This window comes from Lissotriton vulgaris, chromosome 2_1 (assembly GCF_964263255.1).
Source record: "Lissotriton vulgaris chromosome 2_1, aLisVul1.2, whole genome shotgun sequence".
NCBI classification, from domain to species: Eukaryota; Metazoa; Chordata; class Amphibia; order Caudata; family Salamandridae; genus Lissotriton; species Lissotriton vulgaris.
The window spans coordinates 1,353,172,338-1,353,193,909 of NC_141687.1; positions in this window are offsets into that span (position 1 = coordinate 1,353,172,338).

The following is a 21,572-nucleotide window of genomic DNA, read 5'->3' on the forward strand; positions in this document are numbered from 1 at the left end:
TTGAGGAGCGCGTTTAAACCGGAAGCTGCGCCCACCAAGAGAGAAACCGAAAAGGTCTCTGCTCTCCTCTGCAATCGGGATGCTGAAGAACGCATTCTTCAGATCGATCACCGAAAACCAAGACGCAGATGCTGGAATCAGAGTCAGTAGCGCCGTGATGTCAGGCACAACAGGGAACTGAGGAATCACAATTTTGTTAACCTCCCGTAAATCGATAACAAAACGATAAACAGGTGGTTTCGAAGGATCAGTACGTTTTAGAATAGGCAGTACAGGGCTGTTGCACACGCTTCCCCGAGTCTCTTCAATAACGTCTTTGTCGATCAAATCATAGATGATCGCTAACAGTGCTCGTTCACCATCAAGAGAGATACGATACTGGGGAATACGTGGCAATCGCACATTGGTTTTCAACTGAACAACATAAGGGGAGATGTCAAGCAGGCCCACATCATTGGGACCTGTTGCCCACAAAGATGCAGGAAGGGAGCTCAATTCCGGTGGAAGCTTATCAAGAGACAAGTACATAGGAGAGACAACCTTCTCTCCCAACGTAAGCTTTACACCCGCAGGAGAACAATATAGAGTTGCATACAAACGTTTTAGCAAATCCAGACCCAAGAGATTTTCACCACAACCAGTAGTCAAAATCAACGGAGCTTCAAGCTCACGTGGCCCAATTGTAAGAGGCAAAGGGCGTGAAACTGGATTGCTAACGGGGGCGCCAGAGAATCCAACAGAAACATTTGTTAAGCCAGACAAAGGTGCGCCAGGGAGTTTCGAATGCATAATGGAACTTTTCGCTGCACCAGTGTCCAACAGAAAAGGCTCAACGACGCCCGATGTAGCAACTGCGACGTAAGGCCCTCTCTGATCAACCGGAACTGATACCACTCCCTCTCCTTGTCTATGGCTGTCCTAGTAATTACTGTCGTCAGTTCCCTGATCGACGTAATAATCGTCTACATTGTACTGCGCAGATTGTCCTTGCGATGATCCACACTGATCAAAACAGTTGTTAGAATTCGATTGGTTATCTGAACGATCATTTTGAACACCGCGACCCCTACCGCGTGATGTCTGTTGAGAACCACCACGACCTCCTCTAGATGAATTACCACTATTACGGTCGTTCAAAACAGGACAATTGAATTTTATGTGACCCTTCTGTCTACAATAGGCACACTGATTGTACCCTAAAGAGGATCTTTGGGAAGAGGAGTCATTTCTAGATTGTGGTCGGTTAGATTGCGACTGCGATCTATTTTGTTGCGAAGCATTCTGATTCGAACGTGGAGGATACGCTTGCTGCAACAACACTTTAGTTTTAAGCTCTTTCGTCTTTTTATCAGCGCGGTCATTCTCTTCTTTCTCTCTATTCTCATAATACTGGGCTGTAGCCAATATCTGAGCCGAGGTAGAAACGGCCCACGCACTTTCTGAATTCTTCAATTTATTGCTCAAATCGGGCAATAAGTTAGAGACAAATTTATCCACAAACAACCGTTGGCCACCCTCAGTACCCATATCCTGACCACTATGGTCGATGAATGCCTCCTCGAATCTCGTAAAGAAGTCGGAGACACTCTCGTCCTTTTTCTGTTTACAAGCCGACAATTTGTCCCAATTTACCCTCATAGCTGGCATAAGGGTTTTCATTAACGTAATTATTCTTTGAGGAAGAGCAGCAATCAACTGCTCGGGTTTAGCACCACCAGTTTGTTGACCATCTGCCGCTACAATGGCAGCCCAATCACCACCTAGTTCATTCGGATGATTTTCCTGACGGATTTTAGCCCAAACCGGTTGCGGTACGACATTGCCGAACAGCATATCGATATCAGCAAGGTTCATTATCGTAGCATCTACGAGCTGCGATAATTCCTTGTAATACCCTGTAGGATTTTTGCGAGGGTCAGGCAAAGATTGCTTCACCTGCAACACTTCTGATCGTTTCCACGGGAGATGAATCCATACTCTCTGGAAATGCGGCAGAATCGGCGGAGCTCGGGTGGCATCACCTGGCATCCATACTGGCGGAACTTCCCGCATGGGAAACTGACCAGACGCATCTAACTGCCTCTCGACATCCTCAACAAACAAGGCTTGAGGTATAGGAGTGGGACGGAAAGATAGCAACCGCTCAACCGCACGTCGAACGTTGGTATCTACTATCAGTCCATTCGAGAACTGAAGCTGTAGATCAGACAAAGCGGACAGCACCTCGTCAGGCGCATCGGCAGATATCTGATCACGAAGGACCTTACACATTTCTTCGAACACGTATCTTTGGGTTGGTATATTAAATTGACAGAACGTATCGAGTACAATACATGGTGGATTTCTAAGAGGATGTGTCATCCAACCCATCGCCATATTATATAGCGAAGCGCGTTCCCTATTACCGGGAAGCTGACTACGTCTCTGAGGACCATCTGAACCAGCGGACCCAAGAACAGGCCCGAGAGAATGAAAGAAGTTAGCCGCAACAGGAGAAGTACGACTACGAACAGAGGGAGAAGTATAGGACACAGGACTAACAAGGGAAGGGGTAGACACAGAAGCAACAACAGGAGTTAACAGAGCAGGAGCAGTAGCGGGAGCAGGAGTATGTGGAAGTGGAGGAGCGGTAGGGATAGCAACAGACAAAGGAGCAGGAACAGTCGGAAGGACGGGTGCAGGTTGAGGAACAGGCTGAGGAATAGGCAGTGGAACAGGTACAGGGGGAACCACAGGAGCTGTGGTACCCTGTACATATGGAGGTGGTGACTTCAGAAGATAAGACATTAAAGGATCCTCAACTGGTTCTTCCTTCTTATCCGACTCCGTAGGCAAAACAGGATAGCATTTATCTATGGACATACGCTGTAGCCTATCGAACACTTCCTTTTCCTTATCCTCCTTATCACGCTGAAACTGCTCTGCTTTCTTTACAATGGTAGCAACACCATCTCTCTGATTTCGTTTAGTCTGTCTGATTTCTTTCTGTCGGGCTTCTTTACGCCACAACCGAAAGGCATCAAACATGGCCGGCCTTGACTTTTTCGCAAATAATTTAGCCTCTAGATTATCTAAGATTGGAGTCTCAAAACTACCATGAGGTGGCCAACTAAGGACACCATCCTTCTTAGTATAGTGAATCCAGTAATCATTAAAAGTAATCGGTCCCAATCCGTGCTTACTGTACAGTTCATCAGTGGGAGTTCCAACCGGAGGTATCGGACACGAGTCCTCCAGTCGGGAATCCGTGCCACAACGTCTGAAACAACTAAACAAAGTACTACGACCAGGCATCTCGCACACTAGCCGAGTTTCACAAACTTCAAGGGTTACGGGATTTACCAAGTCCCAGCAAAGAGCGAAAACCCTCGGTTTTTGGCGTCTGCAGTCGTCAAATATCACAACAAAGTACCAAGAACCACAAATGCAATGGAACCATGCAACAACTAAGAACCACAACCAAGAACACTGGGAGCGACCCACAAATACTTAACTCAAAGATCGATGGCGTCACCAGGAAAGCCCGTCAATCGTCTCGCTATACCAAGGTCTACGCCAGGCGCCAAAACAGGTCTACAGTCAGGGCAGCAGTCCGTCGCAGCCGTCAGGAGGCGGGAATCTTCGCGGGAAAAGTCTTCGGGCCACTTATTTCGACAACAGGATCGATGAAGCGGAGTGCACCTTCCCTCGGAGATTTCACATGAAGTTCCTCACGATCGTCGGGCTTGGACCGGTACCACTGATGCAGCCCCACAGTGGGCGCCAACTGAAGGACTGGGTTATTTAAGACCCAGCGGTGCCAGGGAACAACACCTGAAACCTTCGTGGGTAACCTGCTCCGGCGTACAAGTGACAGAGACACGGGACACTTCCTTCGGCGTCAAAGATTCGAGCTTTATTTACTGCAGGGAACACAGAAGTCACGGCAAGTACATCAGGTGCTACTTGTGGAGACTGCTTCAAATTGGTTCTGTGGATCGCTCCTTTTATACACATTTTACCCATAGGGTTACATGGTACACAAAAGCTTATGACCCGGTTCCCACAATTATCCCCCAGAGGGGTCACTTTGGTCACTTTGATGCACACAAGGTCCGGAACATAAGTGCGGAAACATTTGGCAGTTCCCAACTGTAAAAACCCATCTTCCCATCATTAGGACATTCCAATCAGTAATAAAACAGATCGAAAAAGGAACAAGGACAGGTGTGGAGGAAGATGGAGACAGTGGGAAATTGGAAAAGGGTGTAAAAAGGGGAGGTATCGGGAAACACGAGATACAGGCATCTAAAGGACGTGCCTAATGAGATGCACGGCTGAGACAATAAACCGGCCGCTCGAGATGAGCCTCGAGCGGCGCCATCTGCCTTACAGTATCATCCCCCTCATCATAAAGACATTTACAAAGAACATGTGTCTTCCGCAAATATCTTGGAAGTCCCAGGGTCGCGAAGCGGACAACGTCCGTTCGCTGGCTACTTGAGGGCAAGAGACAAAATGGATGTCGTATCTAAGATGGAACCCGTGGGTACAGATAGAAATACCCACGTAACAGACAAACGGTTTAGGTTAGCACAGCGAAACTGCGTACACCCACTAAACTCGTCATTTGCGGTTCATAGATACCAGACTCGACTATATTCGTGCGAGTCAAAAACACCACTTACAATTGTCACGGAACCTCAGGGGAACGACCTCCATAGGCCCCACAAATGGTCAAGCACTCTAGACGGTCAAATGCTCAGCGAGCCAGGACTTCTGCACCCTCCACTAGGAGCGGTACTGCCCAACACTAGGACCGCCGGAGTTCTGGTTACAGACACTCCCCGTCCTCTAGACACAGGAAGATGCTCCTCAAATGACCTATGTACAGCTTAGGCCCCTGACCTGGCGCTCCCTTAGGGAACCCTCCAGGCCCTGAGATAGGGTTTCAGGCCAACGTGGGACACACCGTCCCACACTCACTCCGCCTCCACTGAGACAGGGCGTGAGCCCCTACACCCCTACCATACTACTGGGACCTAGCTGGGTTACACATGAACCTCTTCCCCTTCACAGGATCATCAGATACACAAGCCACTCCTTTTGGAACCACTCCCTAATGCCTCTGCAAGACATCTAGCACAGCGCCAGACATCCACCTCTTTGTCCAGTTCCTCTGCAGGACCTCTTGCACACCACCAGAGGTACACCTCTCATGCAAGCTCTTTAACAAAAAGAAAACTCACACCAACTCCTCCAGTTCAGCACATCACTCATTCGCACACTCCCCCCCCTCGGACTGGTCAGGCAGTTTCTACCACCCCTGATCCCTCAACCTGACCACACGTGACACAGGTACCAAACTCTGGGAGCGGGGAATGGGAATTAACACACTGGACACATTAAAGCTGCCACCACTGGATCCTACCACACTGGGGAATCCAGACACACGCACTACACTCAGGGAACAACCACCCTCCTGAGCTAGTCATTTCTCCTCACACTCCCTCTCTTCCATCTACCCACACAGGGACAGGATTTGGGATTGGACACTGGACCCAGCAAGGGATTTCTAATCTATGGGAACCTCCCCCTCTACTGGCGTCCCGCCCTGTCACTTTCTCTCATCTGCCACTAAACATAAAGCGCAGGAACACATTCGAAAATGACACTCTTGAGGAAAAAAATCAAAAACAATAATCCTAAACATGTGACTATCTGAAAAAAATTGCAGAGTTTTGTAATGTAGCCAGTTGTCGCTATGGCACTGTGCAAACACAAGTCCAAATCTGCACCGCTGACCAACAATGTTAGAACTGGCTATTTCTGGTAGGCTAAGGCTGACGCCAAAGCCAGGCAGAAACCACCATTCAAGTCAGGGCAAGGAAGTCACACGCCAAGATAACCCCTGCTCACCCCCTTGGTAGCTTGGCTCAAGCAGTAAGGCTAAACTCGGAGGCAATGTGTAAAGCAATTGCGCCAGTGCACAACAGCAACAACATACTAGGCACACCACAAAAGAGACTCCACACAAGGTTATTATAAAAATAACTTTTGTATTGTAAAAACACATCAGATAAAATCACACATATACGTGGTGCCAACTGGCACGGGAAATATTCACATGGGATTATTTACAAGACAGGGCCACATGGGCCACTGTCATAGTCAGATATAGCACTTCTAGAATAAGAAATAATAAACATAAAATGGTAATCACAAAGATCACAACCAGTAACCACTGGTAACAGGAACCAGGACCTTACTAGGACCACCTGTACTAAAAAGAACAACCACCTAAGTATCACACAGCATTTAGGGGTCTAAGAAAGAATACATTACTCATGATGCAATAAACCTACATTCAGAGGAGTAGTAAAGAGAAACACATGATGCCTAAAGCATTCAGAGGTGTTAAGAATAAAGCACATGATGTAATAGAATACATTCAGGGGTGCAGCGCAAGAAGACACATGATGACTAAACATTCAGAGGTGCAGCGCATGGAAAGAAAGACACATGATGCCTAAAAACATTCAGAGGTGCCAGAACAACACAATAGCGCAAAAACACACAGTAGGCAATCACTATTAAAAACATAGGAATCACATTGCGCCAACACTACATAAGCCACTACCTGTGGCAGTCCCTAGGCTAACTGGCATTGTGGGGCAAGGATGCCCTGAGTCCAATGTCAGAGCGCGCTGCCATGCAGCGCCAGTCACAAAGTACCAAAAAGCCTAAACGTGGCAGCTGCCCACAAAGTGCTGGGCAGCTGGGATCAGAAAGCTGTGGCAGGGCTCTCAGTAGCCCCTAGAACAAATCTGCGCCACCTCAGCCACACAGGCTCTAAAACACAATATGGACCCTCTGAGCCACACAGGCTCTCTAACATTGGGGCGACCCGCAGCCAATCGGGGCCGCCCTGACCAGCAACAACAAAAGGGCCCTCGAGCCTCGCCGGGCTCGTGAATCAAGAAATGGCCCCCTAGAGCCTCTCATGGCTCTACACACGTTGGGGCGACCCACTGCCAACAGGGGCCGCCCTTGAAGCCCTCATGGCTTGACTCATGTTGGGGCGACCCACTGCCAACTGGGGCTGCCCTTGAAGCCCTCGTGGCTTCATATGCACAAGGAGCGCGAGCTCGCACTACTGGGGAGGGGCGGACACCGACAATGTGTCCCGGCGCCCCCTCCCTTTCTCCTGCCCCACTCACCGGACTCGGGTGCGGGGCTCCTTCGGAACACACAGGAGCCTGGCCTTAGGAAGACGCCTCTCTCTCTACCCCAGCCATCCACCAACCGTGGGGGCGACCCACTGGCATGGGGGCCGCCCGGAGAGGAAGCACTGGCCAGGTCTCCCGCCCCCTCCCTTCACTCACCGGGACTCGGGCGGGCTGGTGCTGGCATCTCTCCTTCGCTCTCCTCTTCGGCGCTTCACTGGCGGTGGGGGCGGGCACCGACAATGTGCCCCGCGCCCCCTCCGCTCTCTCCTCACGGCGGGCTTGTGCCTGCGGGCCTCTCCCACAGCCATGGGAGCCCGGCACCAGCCGCCATCTCTCTTCTCCTCTCTCTGCTGCGGGGGCGGGACTTCCGGCCGGCCGCGCTGAGATTGGCCGGCCGGCCAGTCACTTCCGGGTCGCCGCGGGCAGTGCGGCGGCCCCCTCTAGACAGGCAGGCGGGCAGGCAAACTTTCCCGAGGAGTGGGCTCCCTCGTGGAAAGTAAAATATTGCGGCAAGGTCCCTGGCAGGGTAGACACCTGCCGGAGGGCAATAAATCCAAAATAAGCGAGGTGGGCACTCGCAGGATAGATCATCCAAACACGGGCAACATCGCAGGGTAGGCACCTGCCAAGTCTCACGCATCGGGCGTGAGACGCTAAAAACGCCCGTAATATTGCAAGGAGCGCTCTCAAGGCGCTAGGGGCATAGACAAGCCCACAGGAACGACCCCTGCATCAAGAAGGGTCCCAGGGACACAGCAAGTCCATCAATAAAGTCCCCCCTGGAACAAAGGGGGCAGAGTCCAGTCAGCCCCCAGCAAGGGTAGCACACAGCAAGTCCCAGCAATAAGTCCTTCAGGAGTCCAGAAAGCAGGGGGACAGTCAGGAATAGTCCCCCATCAGTCCATCAGGTGTCCAGGAGCTGGGCCCCAGCAGCAGCTGCATGTCCCTGGCAGATTCAAGTTAGAAACAAGAACCAATTGGAAGGGAACACAGCCCCTTCTTAAACCCAGAAAAGTCTTTGAAGTCTTTTGAAGTCCTTTGAAGCAGGCAGTGTGAGAACCAGCTAGACTGGTTTAGAGGGAAGTCCTGCCAGTATCAGGGACAGAGGTGACAGTCGCCCAGCGGGAGGTGGATCCAGCTTTGTAGTCACACAGGAACAGCCCTTCACTATCAGGTGCCATCTCCTCCCACTTCCCTGGCAGCAGATGCTGCCTTTCATCCATGGGCTGACTCAGACAACCTCCTGGGCTCTCCAGCCCCTGTCATCCTCAAACCAGACAGTCAATCCACAAGCAGGCCCAGGCACTCTGGGCCAGGCTCACCAGCCAATCACACGCTAGCACCAACTTACACAAATATGCCAACTTCCAAAAGTAGTACTTCTAGACTAGACACAGTCATGCCGCATACATCATTTAGCAGCATTCATTCTCACGAGTTCATACATACCAAACTCGCCCCTGCACTCCCCACACATCAGGAACTACCATGGGCATACATATTCCCCATTCATTCCTATGGGAGGGCAGGTCACTCACCACACATTCACAGAGAGCTCAAGCACTTTACACTGTACCACAGTGAAAAAGTGCGCAGAGGCCTAAAATCACTACCACCAGGTTCCAGAAACCGGATAGGAAAAAGCAAAAAGTCTAGGGGTGAACCTGCCTAAAGGGCGGGGTCCACCATTTCTTAACTGGGAAGTTCCATCTAGAAGAGAAGCAGCACATTATAGAAACTACCTAATAAGCAGTTAGTTCTTAAGCGTCTAGTTACTTCTCTAAATACCTTTTGAACTTCCTAGTTCAGCCTTTCCTTAATTTCTCTTTTAGCTGGACAAGGTTCTCAAGAATTATATACAAGGAATGTCATGGCATAAATGTCTCCTTCTGAAGCGCGCAAAAAGGAAAGAGGAAGGAACAGAGGGGAGGGATAGGCAAGGAGAAGCGCAAGAAGGGAGGAATTACTTAATACACAAATACACAAAAACCTGGGGGTCTGAAATGAAACAAGTGTGCTCAAGAGACCATACAGAATATTAAGTCAACAGAGTACTAGTTGGAATAACGAAATGGTCTTTATATAAAGTTTAATAATCCAACGCATGTGACCACCAGCAAAGGTAGGTGAGACCCAAGATCCAAAGATGGATTACCATCAAAATCTTGTTGGTGATCTTATTTTCTCATCTGGTCATCCACAGTGCTGGGCTGGGGTGTCTTTAGATCAGTGAGACTACTTCCAGAACCGCCTGGCAGGACTGGGGTCAAGCCCACAATCGCTTGCTGACCATGCGTGGGATCCCCAAATGGGACAAAATGCAGTGCAAAGGGTGAAAGTGTAGGGAAATGTGTAGTTAAAAAGGAATAGAGAACTCACAGTAAGGAAACTTTAATGGCTGTAAGCCTCTTTCAATTTAAAAACCTGAACAGTGCAAAAACGCAGTATAAACAAATACCTGCTTAGGGGCCGACATGTTTCTGCCAGATAGGGGAAATACTCCCTTGGCTTTCTTCAGGGCCTCTGTTCTTAAAAAACTTTTGCTACTGCTAGTGCAAAACCACACTCAAAATAATAAAGAAATCAAATATAGTGACATCTTTAAAGAATATATGTTCCTATTCCTCCATGTCAGCTGGTGTGTCAATCACCTTCTTGACAGGGGAAAATACCTCACCTCACCTGGACCAAGCACAGAGTAAGGGAGGCCACACTCTCTCCGGCGTTGCCCCGAACTATGTCTGAGGTTGGGGCCAACCTCAGACATAGTTTGGGGCAACGACAAAAATAGGGTGAATACCTAAGTTAGCCGGGGGCTTCAATCTAACCGTAACTGGGCCCAAAATCTTATCAATAGAATAAGGTCCTACAAACCTAGGTTGAAATTTCTTGTTCCCTTTTAAGTGCAAATTTCTGGAAGATAACCAGACCTGATCTCCTACACGATACTGTGGGGCAGGTTTCCTATGCTTATCTGTACCTTTTTTGTAAGACTTCTTAGCCTTGATGAGATTAGTCTCTGCAGACTTATGTAATAAGGCCATATCTGTCATTAAAGCCCCCACTGCAGGAACTTCAAGATCTGCGTTGAATAGAAAAGGATTAGGGTGACGACCAAAATTCAAATAGAACGGGGAGTACCCTGTGGAAGCACTCTTAACATTGTTACATGCAAATTCTGCCATCCATAACATGTCTGACCAATCTCTTCCTTGATCCACTAGGAATAGACGCAGATATTGCTCCAATTCCTGATTAATTCATTTAGTCTGACATTCTGCTTCAGGATGATAGCTAGTCGTTAATCTTCTCTCAATTCCCAACCCTTGTAAGAAAGCCTTCCAAAAATGTGACACAAATTGGGAACCCCTATCCGAGGCCACCACCCTTGGGATTCCATGGATCATTACTATGTGTTCACCAAAGACTCTTGCTAACTCCTGGGCTGAAGGAGAACCCTTTAAAAGAATGAAATGACTCATTTTCGGGAAGGTATCTACGATGACCAAGATTGTGTCATAACCTTTACTCACTGGGAGTTCAACAATCAGATCCATAGAAATGGTATTCCATGGATGAGTGGGAGTGGGAAGGGGTTGCAATAATCCTTGTGGAGCATGTCTACTTGATTTACTCCGAGCATATAACTCACAGGATTGAACGTATTTTTTGACATGAGAAGATAAACCAGGCCACAAGAAGTAACGCTGCACCAAATCCAAAGTTTTTGTGATTCCCTTATGACCAGCTAACAGATGATCATGACCCTTTTGAAGCGCCTTCCGCTGCAAATCAGTCGTTGGGAGATACAAGACTTCCTTGTAATAAGGCAATTGCTGATATAGTCTTCTGACACTATCTTGAGCCACCCAATCTTGAATTTCCTCCACAGACAAACTTTTCCCCACTTCCTCTTGAAAATTGTCCATAGAGACTGCACAAACAATCTTTGAGGCCGGAATAATAGGTTGAGGTTCCACTGAATGTTCACATTCTTGAGTATTGAGGCGAGATAATGCATCTGCTTTCCCTTTCTTGGGACCAGGACGATAGGTAATAACAAAATCGAAATCAGCAAAATACAAGAACCAAAGTAATTGTCGGGGAGTCAAAGTTTTGGCTGTCTTCAAGAATTGCAGATTTTTGTGGTCAGAGTACACAGTAACTGTATGTTTTGCCCCTAACAGATAGTGTCTCCAGTCTTCAAAAGAATCCTTAACTTCCAGAAGTTCCCTCTCGGCAATCGTATCATTCGACTCGGCAGGACTCAGCTTCCGTGAACGGTACGCCACTGGATGAAGCTGCCCAGTACTCCGATGCCTTTGCGAAAGCACTCCTCCTTTCGCTTGGTCAGAAGCATCTGCTTCCACATAAAAAGGTTCTGAAGGATCGGCATGTAGAAGAATTGGAGCCAAGATAAATCTTTCTTTCAAATGACGAAAGGCTTGCTACGCTTCAGGTGTCCACTCAAACTTCACTCCTTTTTTGAGCAAACGGGTGATTGGGACAATGAGTTGAGAGAATCCCTGGATAAAACGCAGAAAAAAATTAGCAAAGCCCAGGAATCTCTGAATCTCCTTTACATCTTGTGGAGAGGCCAATTTTCCAGCGCTCGTACTTTTCCAGACCACTCATTGTGCAGAAAGTATGACCCAAAGAACTCCACTTTAGTTGCACTGAAGACACATTTTTCCAGCTTTATAAACAAACGATGGGTTTGCAGCCGTTCCAGTACCGTTTGTACATGTTCCGAATGATCTTGTGGATCTTTGGAGAAGATCAAAATGTCATCTAATAGATGATGGCAATCTTGCCAATTAAATCTCCCATCACATCATTGATAAAATGTTGGAACACCGCAGGGGCGTTGCAAAGGCCGAAGGGCATGTTTATCAATTCTTATCAATGTTATTAAATTTTATATGTGATTATAATTATTGGTTATCTTATTTTCTTTTACCTGTGTTTATATAATGTTATACTAAGTTCTTTTGCCAGCTATTTATATTGTTGTTGCCTGGATACTGTTATTTTCTATCACCAGCTCCAGCATTTACACCTGCACTTGCCACTGGGTTTCCCATCGCCAACCCATCTTCCTTTTGGGCCAAAACTCGAGCTTCCTGCCGTGACACCACTAATTCTTGTTTCAATATTTTGTTTTCCTCTCGAACTGCACCTATCTCTCGTTGGATTCCTACTAACATTTCCCCTAAAGCCTTTAAATTAAATCCTTCAGCCATTCTACCCGGGCAAAGCAAATTTCTTGGGCACTTCAATCTGTCACGGGCTCAAGATGCTTAGCAGGGACAGAACTGATGCTAATCCCAATCGCCCGCCGACTGGTGTCACAGCTTAAAGCTACTAAACCAACCGGAGGGAAAAGGGGAAGTGGATTGAGAGAAGAGACACTCCATCTGCTGGCACCCTGGTCAGATTCTGGAATCTTCTATACAGCTTCTTCTGACTGCTACAAGGGTGTCTAATGCACAGAAGAGGGGTAGGGTTGAGAACACAGAAAAACCAATACTGCTGGATACTACACTCTAATAAGCTTTTATCCTACCAGCTATCTTCGGAGTCTTCGCCTCTCTTCTAATTAGTTTTCTTTCTTAACTGGGAAGTTCTATCTAGAAGAGAAGCAGCATATTATAGAAACTAGCTAATAAGCAGTTAGTTCTTAAGCGTCTAGTTCAGTCTTTCCTTAATTTCTCTTTCAGCTGGTCCAGGTTTTCAAGAATTATATACAAGGAATGTCTTGACATAATGTTTCCTTCTGAAGCGCGCAAAAAGGAAAGAGGAAGGAACAGAGGGGAGGGATAGGCAAGGAGAAGCGCATGAAGGGAGGAATTACTTAATGCCAAACAGTTTAATTTAACGCGTCAGCAGGAGTCTTACTGTACACTGAGTTGCTGGAGAATTCTCGCCGGAACTCCTCGTGTTCCAATGCAATGTTCAATGCTGGGCTCTTACTTGAAAGTCTCCTGCACTGTATCAAAGGTGCTGCTGACTGTGCACAATTCTCAGCTCTCACGCACCGCAGGAGGCTGTCTATGTATATGACGAACTTGATAGCGTACTCCGTTTCCTGCTCTCTCTCTAGGAGCCGAACTGTAGAATTCACGCACCACTGAGCGTAGGCAGAGTTTTGTGACTGGAGAAAAGACGAACTCTGAACCTTCCATCGTAGCGCTGCTCAACAACTGCCAAACTGACTAAACCTTAATTTCACTAGGCAAGGAAGTGGCGACTTCTATTCGCCTCTCAAAACTCTGGGGAAGTTATTTCAGACGTCCGTCTCCTCCCGTTATGAAAGTAAACACGGAGGAACGAACATTGCTTCTTTACCTCAGAAAATGCTAGTTGAAGTGCGCAGCTTGAAGGGCTCGCGCTCCCCATGAAAACTACACCGCATAGGAGCGCAACCTCGACCCTAAATCTGACCACTATGGCGGCCATCTTGGGGAGGTCGCATTACTGGTTACAGTAATGCCAGATATTTACAGTCTTTGGTTTTACCAGGACTCGTGAGCGCTTATGCCCTATGGAGCTGCTAGTCATGGCCACAATATGTTTCCTGACACATACCAACAGAGTCTACGAAGAAAGCCAGATGGCAGGTAAATTACTGGCATGGTCTACTAGAATCAAGCAAGAGGCGGGAGTAATTGATGAAGTGGCAATACCTGGGTCACAGATAATAGTCTCTGAAAAAGACAAAATCACGAACATTTTTGTAGATCATTACAACGATCTCTACCCAATCGACCACCAGGTATTTAAACAAGCTATTAAGTGCTACTTCGACAATTTATTTCTCCCTCAGGTCTCTGTGGCCAGAAAGAGGGTTTAATGACAGACATTTCGGTATAAGGAATCTCCAGGGCTCTGGCCTCAATGCCTGGAGGTAAGGCTTGTGGGAACGACAGGCTCCCGGTCGAATTTTATAGGGGTTTCTCTGTAGAGCTAGTTCCAATCTTGCAGGAGCTTTTTAATTTTGTTAAATTGGGAGGTGATGTTCCAGCGGCCTTTAAAGAATCCACAATAGTCAGATTTTTATTAAGGGTAAGAATCCCAGAGAGGTCGGCTCTTATAGGCCAATTAGCATCTTAAAATGCTGATTACAGACTTCTGATGAAAATCTGGGCTAGTCGTGTCACCTCTGTCTCACAATATGCCATACATAAAGACCAATCAGGCTTTATAGTAGGGCAGTCAATGTCATCAAACACCTTTTATTAAATACAAGCAATTGACTATTTTTATACCCACCAAACTTTTGCAATGATAATGATGGTCGATGCCGAAAACGCATTTGACTGTGTGAACTGGGGTGCGCTGTTTGATGGATTTGAAAGGTTTGGGTTTCCAGTACAAATTATTACTATGCCCCAGAACATTCATCAAGGAGCTCAGGCTCAGATCAGGATTAATTCTAAATGGGCAGGTACAATTATTATTAGACGTGGGACCCGGCAGGGCTGCCCCTTGTCGCCAGTTCTTTTTACTTTTTTTATGGATCCCCTAGCCGTCAGGATTCGGGATAACTTACACATAAAAAATCCATTAGAGGGGATGTCAAAAATAAAACTATTCGCTGACTATGTTATACTTTGTTTTGAACCAAAGAAACAAAATATTGATAGGATTTTGGAGGGGTTCACCGATTTTGAGGCGATAGGAGGATATAAAATCAATCATAAAAAAATAGAAGTACTGGCGTTGAACACCTGCTGTAATTTCCTCCCAGACAATCTAAAACAACAAGCCTTCTCGTCTGAGCCGATTCTTTATCTTGGTACTTGTGTTTCAAATAACTATGCGGATCGGACTAAACTAAGAAGTCACACTTTATAAAATTAAAGCTCTGTTGGAAAAGTTGACTCTTCTTCCCCTTACTTTGATAGGCCGTGTGGCGCTAATAAAGATGTCAGTATTACCCTTATTAATTTTTCTTTTTTCCAACATACCGATTAAAGTTAACACAGTTTATTTTAGAGAACTGGAGAAAGCATTTTGCCAGTTTCTCTGGAACAAAAAGACGCCAAGGTTAAAATGATCTATTCTTCAACTTGATATTAGCTGGGGTGGGTTGACCCTCCCCCATATTCGCACCTATTATAAAGCAGCTTTTATGGACTTTAAAAGGGGATCTTTGGATAGCTTTTCTCTTGGTAAGATGGATTTTGAAGCCTAGACTCATCTAACGGTCTTCTTAAAAACTTCCAAACTGCCAAAAAAAGTAAGGTACAAGACGTTTCAAGCTGTTTCTAATAGGCTACAGAATTTTTATCCTCAAAAGGTTTAATCCACGGGGTTTCTATATTTGGGTTTGACATAGGTCAGAAGTTTGGGCCTCTACATTCATAATGGTCATATTAAACTCTGGGAATCAAAAGGTTTTAATGAACTAAGCCATTTTATAATAGGAGGCAAATGTATTAATTGGGAGGAGTTTCAGGCCAGATGCGGCATTCAGAGCAGGCTGCTCTTCTTAAGCTTCCTTCAGATTAAATCTTTGATAAATACATTTATACCATCAGGAAATCTAGGGACCTCGTTGTTTCTTGCTGCTGTGTTTAGAGCAACACTGCGAGGTATAGGGAATTGGTATTGAATTTTTCGAAATCAAGGGAAGCCGCTAGTCGTTACCAATTTTCTCAATAAAATAAAACAGGATTTGCTCTGTAATTTTTCAGTTGAAGAGTGGCAGACTGTTTCTCAACTTAGCAGCAAGGCTTTGAGAGACGCACATTTTAAGAGAATGGCGTTCCTGTCACGCTGAATGGCCTATTATACCACTTATGCTCTCCATCAAATGTATACTTAATTTGAAAATAAGTGTTTCCGTTGCCAGCAGGTCGGAGAGGGTGGCTGGCTACATGTCTCTTGCACATGCTCAAATATGTGTTGAACTCAGTTGTGCTCTGGGAAGCACTATACAACCTGTGCCCCAGCTTGCACTTTTTGGGCTGTTAAAATAGTGAAAGGTGAATGCAAGGAAAGGCATTCCTGGATTTTGAAAGTCAGAGCTGATGCCGCAAAAATTGAATTTTATTTTTAGTGATGCATTATAATCACACGTGTAGAGCGCAACCACATATAATACTTTCTTATGTTAAAATGAGGTATCAAAATTGTGAAATGTATGAAATTGAAATGTGAAGTGCTTAGGCCATTGAAAAGTAACATAGAAAATTGACGTGGAAAGTAATTGTAACTAGCGGAAAATATTAACATGAAGAACTCCTGTTGTGAACTGACAATTATTCATGTACTAAAAATGTTTATTCATTATGTTGTTTATATGTGAATAAATGCAATAACCGAAATTGAATTATTTTTTCATGCAAATTTGTAAAATTCTTATGTTAGCTAAACTTTGTAGGCCTCAAATACAGTTCCCTTGAAACTCTTGCTTTAGAATTAACAGTCAGATTTCATGTGTGCTGTGGAATTGTTGTTTCTAACGTTTTGCGTTGTAGGTGAAAGAAAAGTTCTTGTTAGCTAGAACAATGTCTTTTTTTACTAGTCAGGCAAGGAGAGAAGAAGTCACATTCTGTGGCTTGAGCCAAAAAATGATGGTTGTTGTCCTTGACACAGGAGAAGGCCTGGGTACTAAGGACAAACTTTTGCAAGGAAAATATACTGTTGTTGCATGGTAAACACCATTAAGATTGTACTGAGAGCAGATGGCGTCATCCGCAATGAATCTTGGGAATGTTATCCACGAATAATGTGTTGATGAGAGTAGGGAAAGTGACCATTTTTCCTTCTGCCTTGGGAGCGAGAGCATCTGGGAGCAAGCTCTGTCTCTGTAGCTTTATGCTATATGACTTATCGATGTTGGAGAGACTTCTTAGGAAGAATCCACATGCTGACACCGTTTACCCTTTTCCTGAAGATGCTTAAGTAGGGATGTCCATTAAGTGTTACTGTAGGGAACTGATTTAATCCATCCTGTTTACGCACCATTCCTCAATGCAGGGTAATTTGGACTCATGCTTTCTGATCTACTACATCCTGCTTCTTGAATTAATTGTATTGTTTATGCTACATTGTCTTAATTGGATTCACAGATTTAGCTTTATGCTAATTCTGATGCATTTCTACCCGCTCGTCTTGAGGTGTCTTTATGTTCAGTTATTTTTGGCTTTATATGAAATCAAACTAACCTTACGTAGTTTTCTGTGGTTACTATGTGTCCAAAGAAATTCTTGGTTAATTGATTGGCTTAATAAAAAATGTTCTCCCCTCTACACTTTCATGCTGCTAAAAAGGATCATGGTATTGTGTCTCTAGAACAGGTCCAGAACTTATGGGCCCAGCCCTTTCAGTGCCAAAGTCTTATTATCCAGAGTGTATGCAGTTACAAAATGTACTGCATGCATTAGAGAGGCACAAAATACGCTGGATACACCTAGTCATTAGGGGAAGTGTCCAAAGCAAAGAATATAAGCATTTCAAATCTCAGTGGGCATCATTCACTTTGGCAAAAAGAACTGATGAGGACCGGAAAGCTGAACAAATCAAACATTCACCCCCAGTCACAGATCTGGGTTAGATCCATCATTTATTTTGCTCGCCACACAATTCCAGTTAGATCCCAGGCAATCAATCTTGATCCTGCTCCTCATGTGAACCTTCCAGCCTGAACTGCCAGGCCAAGTCCTCTCTGGACCGGAAACAAGCATCCTGGGACTGGTTACGGTCATTAACTTTAGACCATATTGCAACACCCAGTGCAGCTCCACATTTGAAAGTGACTGTGTCAGACTCTTGACAAAAGGTCACACAAAGCATAAGGTATCCAATTTAATTTAGAGGCTATGATAGATAAATGGCTCCAGCATCCTTCTTTATGGTTGACTTTTTGCAATGGACAAAGGCAGCTCTATCGTATCAGGCCTGTCAATAAAAACAGCATCCCATTTTCAGCATGTGTACTTAATTTAGCAGCGATGCATTGTCTTTTGGATTTCACCTTTAATGGCAGGCTTGTGGATCCCACATGCAAGCCATTCTTAATCCACTTGCAATACTTTGTCTCAGCACCAGGAAACCCACCATAACCTACTGCAACAAATGAAGTTGGAAGCAGTAACCGATAAAGGATATAGAAAGAGGAGAGTCTGAGGGAGATGGATGAGAGATAAATAGACAGGAGGTGGAGACTGATGGGCGGGCAGACAGATGGACAGACTATGGAGGAGTGGGAGTAGGAGGGAACAAAGACAGATAGAAAGAGACAAAATAATTAGGAGAGCTTCACAGGGGAGAAATAATGGAGATGGAGAGAATGAAAAGGAAAGGAAGAAGAGAAACAAGATGAAAGATGCATTATTCGGTCAAATTGAAGAAAGGTAGAATTGAGTGAATGAGGACAGCAATAGAAGGTTTAAGAAAGAGAGAGGCAGGAAAAAAGTGTCAGAGGCAAATAGAGAAAAGGGGCAGAGAACTGATAATGTAAGCATTTCCAGAAAGTGGGAAGGTGTGCAAAAGTGCATGATAGTGGAAATGGGCTTTTGTGCTCTTTTTCTGTTATTTTCACACCTAACGTTGCCTAAAGAGCACAAGAGAGTATTGTGACCTGGCCAGCTCAATAAAGAATTGGTGTTTCAGAAGCGACATAAGAAGCAATGGCTTGGTGCATTCCAGATTGCTGCCTGAGTATGGCTTCTAGACATTTTGTCTAAATAAGTACCTGCTTATAGGACATGGAATTATACTGATTGAGCTACCAATAGCCATTGCAGTGCAGCTACAACATGCTCATTACTGTCAATAGAAGCCCTAAAGCATCATGCAAAAAGGAAAACACTAGTTACCATTATATTGACATAGAGGTTAACTGCACCACACATATGCAAATATATCATCTGCACAGGGACGCATCTCTCTCCGATGCCAAAATGAAGGTGCACTGTGAATGTGACTGATCATGTGCACAAAAAGGCATGCCACCACTAATTTCAGCACACCTGCAGCATTGTGCACTTGTGTCTGAGTTGTGTGCAAGCTTCTGTATGTGCAGTAAAATCCACCTATATGCACATGCAATTCCTGCACACAACTCAGACACACATGCCCAATGCTGAAAGTGTGCTGACATTGGTGGTGGAATGCCTACTCATGCACATGATCAGTCACATTCACAGTGCATCCTCATTTTGGCGGCAGAGAGAGATGGGTCCTTGTGCAGACGACTTGTATATGTGTGGTGATAATGCAAGGGGGAAATGGATGTCAGCCAATCACCTTGCCCTTAATACCGACAAAACTGAGGTTCTCTTCTTCAGCCAGAAATCACCCCCCCCCTGCAATTCTATGGTGGCCCACCGTCTTGAACCCTCCACCCACTCCAGTACAGGCTGCCCGCCACCTAGGCTTCACATTTGACAACACCTTGTCTGGTAGCTCCCAAGTCAACAAAGTTGCGGGGGCTTGTTTTTCCAAACTGCGCATGATCAGGAAGATTTTCCCCTACCTCCCTCAATCATCCCGCAAAACGGTTGTCCAGGCACTTATCACAACACATCTAGACTATGCCAATAGTCTTTATGCAGGTGCCCCCCAATATCTGATTGACCGTCTGCAAATTGTTCAGAACGCCGCAGCTCGGCTCATTGGTAATATCCCTGCCCGTACTTCGGTCAGAGCATACCGGGATGAGCTTCACTGGCTCCCCATAGCCCGGCGTATCGACGTTAAAATTCTGATTCTGGCATTCCGTGCAATTCATGGAACTGGCCCGTCCTATCTGAGCAAACGACTTAAGATTTCATCTTAAGTAAGACATCTGAGATCCAACAGCCTTCGTCTACTGATCGTCCCAAGATTCAGGCTTTCTCGAAGTGGCGGCAGAACTTTCACCGTCACAGCTGCCAAGCTCTGGAACAGCTTACCTCTTGACCTCAGGTTCATTGAATCTGAGCCAGTCTTTCGACGCAAACTTAAAACCTGGTTGTTTACTAAATGTTAATAAAGTTCTTCAGCATCTCTTATTCCTCTCAGTTGGACTTGAACCAGGTCACTCTCTCTGGGGTCACTCAGGTAATCTTAGCGCCGGGACACCTACGCCGGAGGTAGCCGCGCGCTTTTCAAGCTTCTAAAATAAATAAATAAATAAATAAATTCTGATATCCTCCTGCATCTTCAGGCAATGTGTGCCCCTGCCTGTTCATGAGGTACAGTCCTGCGTACACCAAGTGGAGAAGTATCTACTGAGTCTGCATACCAGACACACAGGCAATGTCACAACAAAGTGACCATGTAGGCCGCTGGATAAAAGATGCACAACCAAAAATGCACACAAACAGTAGACTTCACTCAAAGGGCGATGGAGTAAAATGAGCAGGGGGGCTTTGCCTACAACACCACAGTATGTGTACAATGCAGATCAGGAATGTGTCACACAAATATGTACTGCATGCCTGGTCTGTGTGCTATACTCACAGAAACACAATGTGCTGGAAAAGCAGTATGACAACCAAAGTATGACAACAAGCAAGGAGAGCAAAGTTGCATCAATTAATGACAAAGGCCCAAAAGGCACCCTCAACCCTTATGTCAAATTGGACTCCTCCACCCCCAAGTGTACACATATGCCATACAGAAAACAGCTTTCCACATCAGTCCTGATGTGAATTGGCTGTCACACCATCATGTGCAATTAAACTTAACTATTTGGTAAGTCAAGTGTGTCAGTGAACAAATATGCAGTCAGGTAGTTAGCACCCCATGCTAAGCCAGGCATTAAATACCAGAACCAGGACAGCATATACCATAAATGTCAGCAGCTGTATGGCACATAGACAAACACATCACCCTGCCATTTACATCTCTTGTGTGGGTGGCGGTGACAAGGTCTGAGCACCATAAATAGGCATTAGGAAATGCACATTCCTCAAATCACGGACCACTTACACACCACACATGGGGTCAACTTTAAGTTTAATGGGTGTTGACACTGTCTGTTCAGACAGCAACAACAATATAAAATAACGCTGTACCATACTCACAACAGGTAAGCCAACAGGAGGGCAGTAAGCAATGCATGCAACATAAAACATGAAGCACGACATGCACACAAGACTAATCACAATAGACAAAGCTACCTGGATGCCCATGTGTACTACATAGTGCAGCACATGTTGATACAGCAAGTAGGCTCTCTTTGCTAATGTGCCTAAAGGGGGCCTTCCTCACACATAACTAATCTTGCACAAAGCACATGCACATGTGTAGTACCCTTCAAAGCTGCATGTCCGTGAGCCACACTGACAAGGCAAGCAACAGTGCATGATGAATAGCATGCCTGCAGGCCCAACATATTAACATGATTCAGAAAAGGGGGTGGTCTGC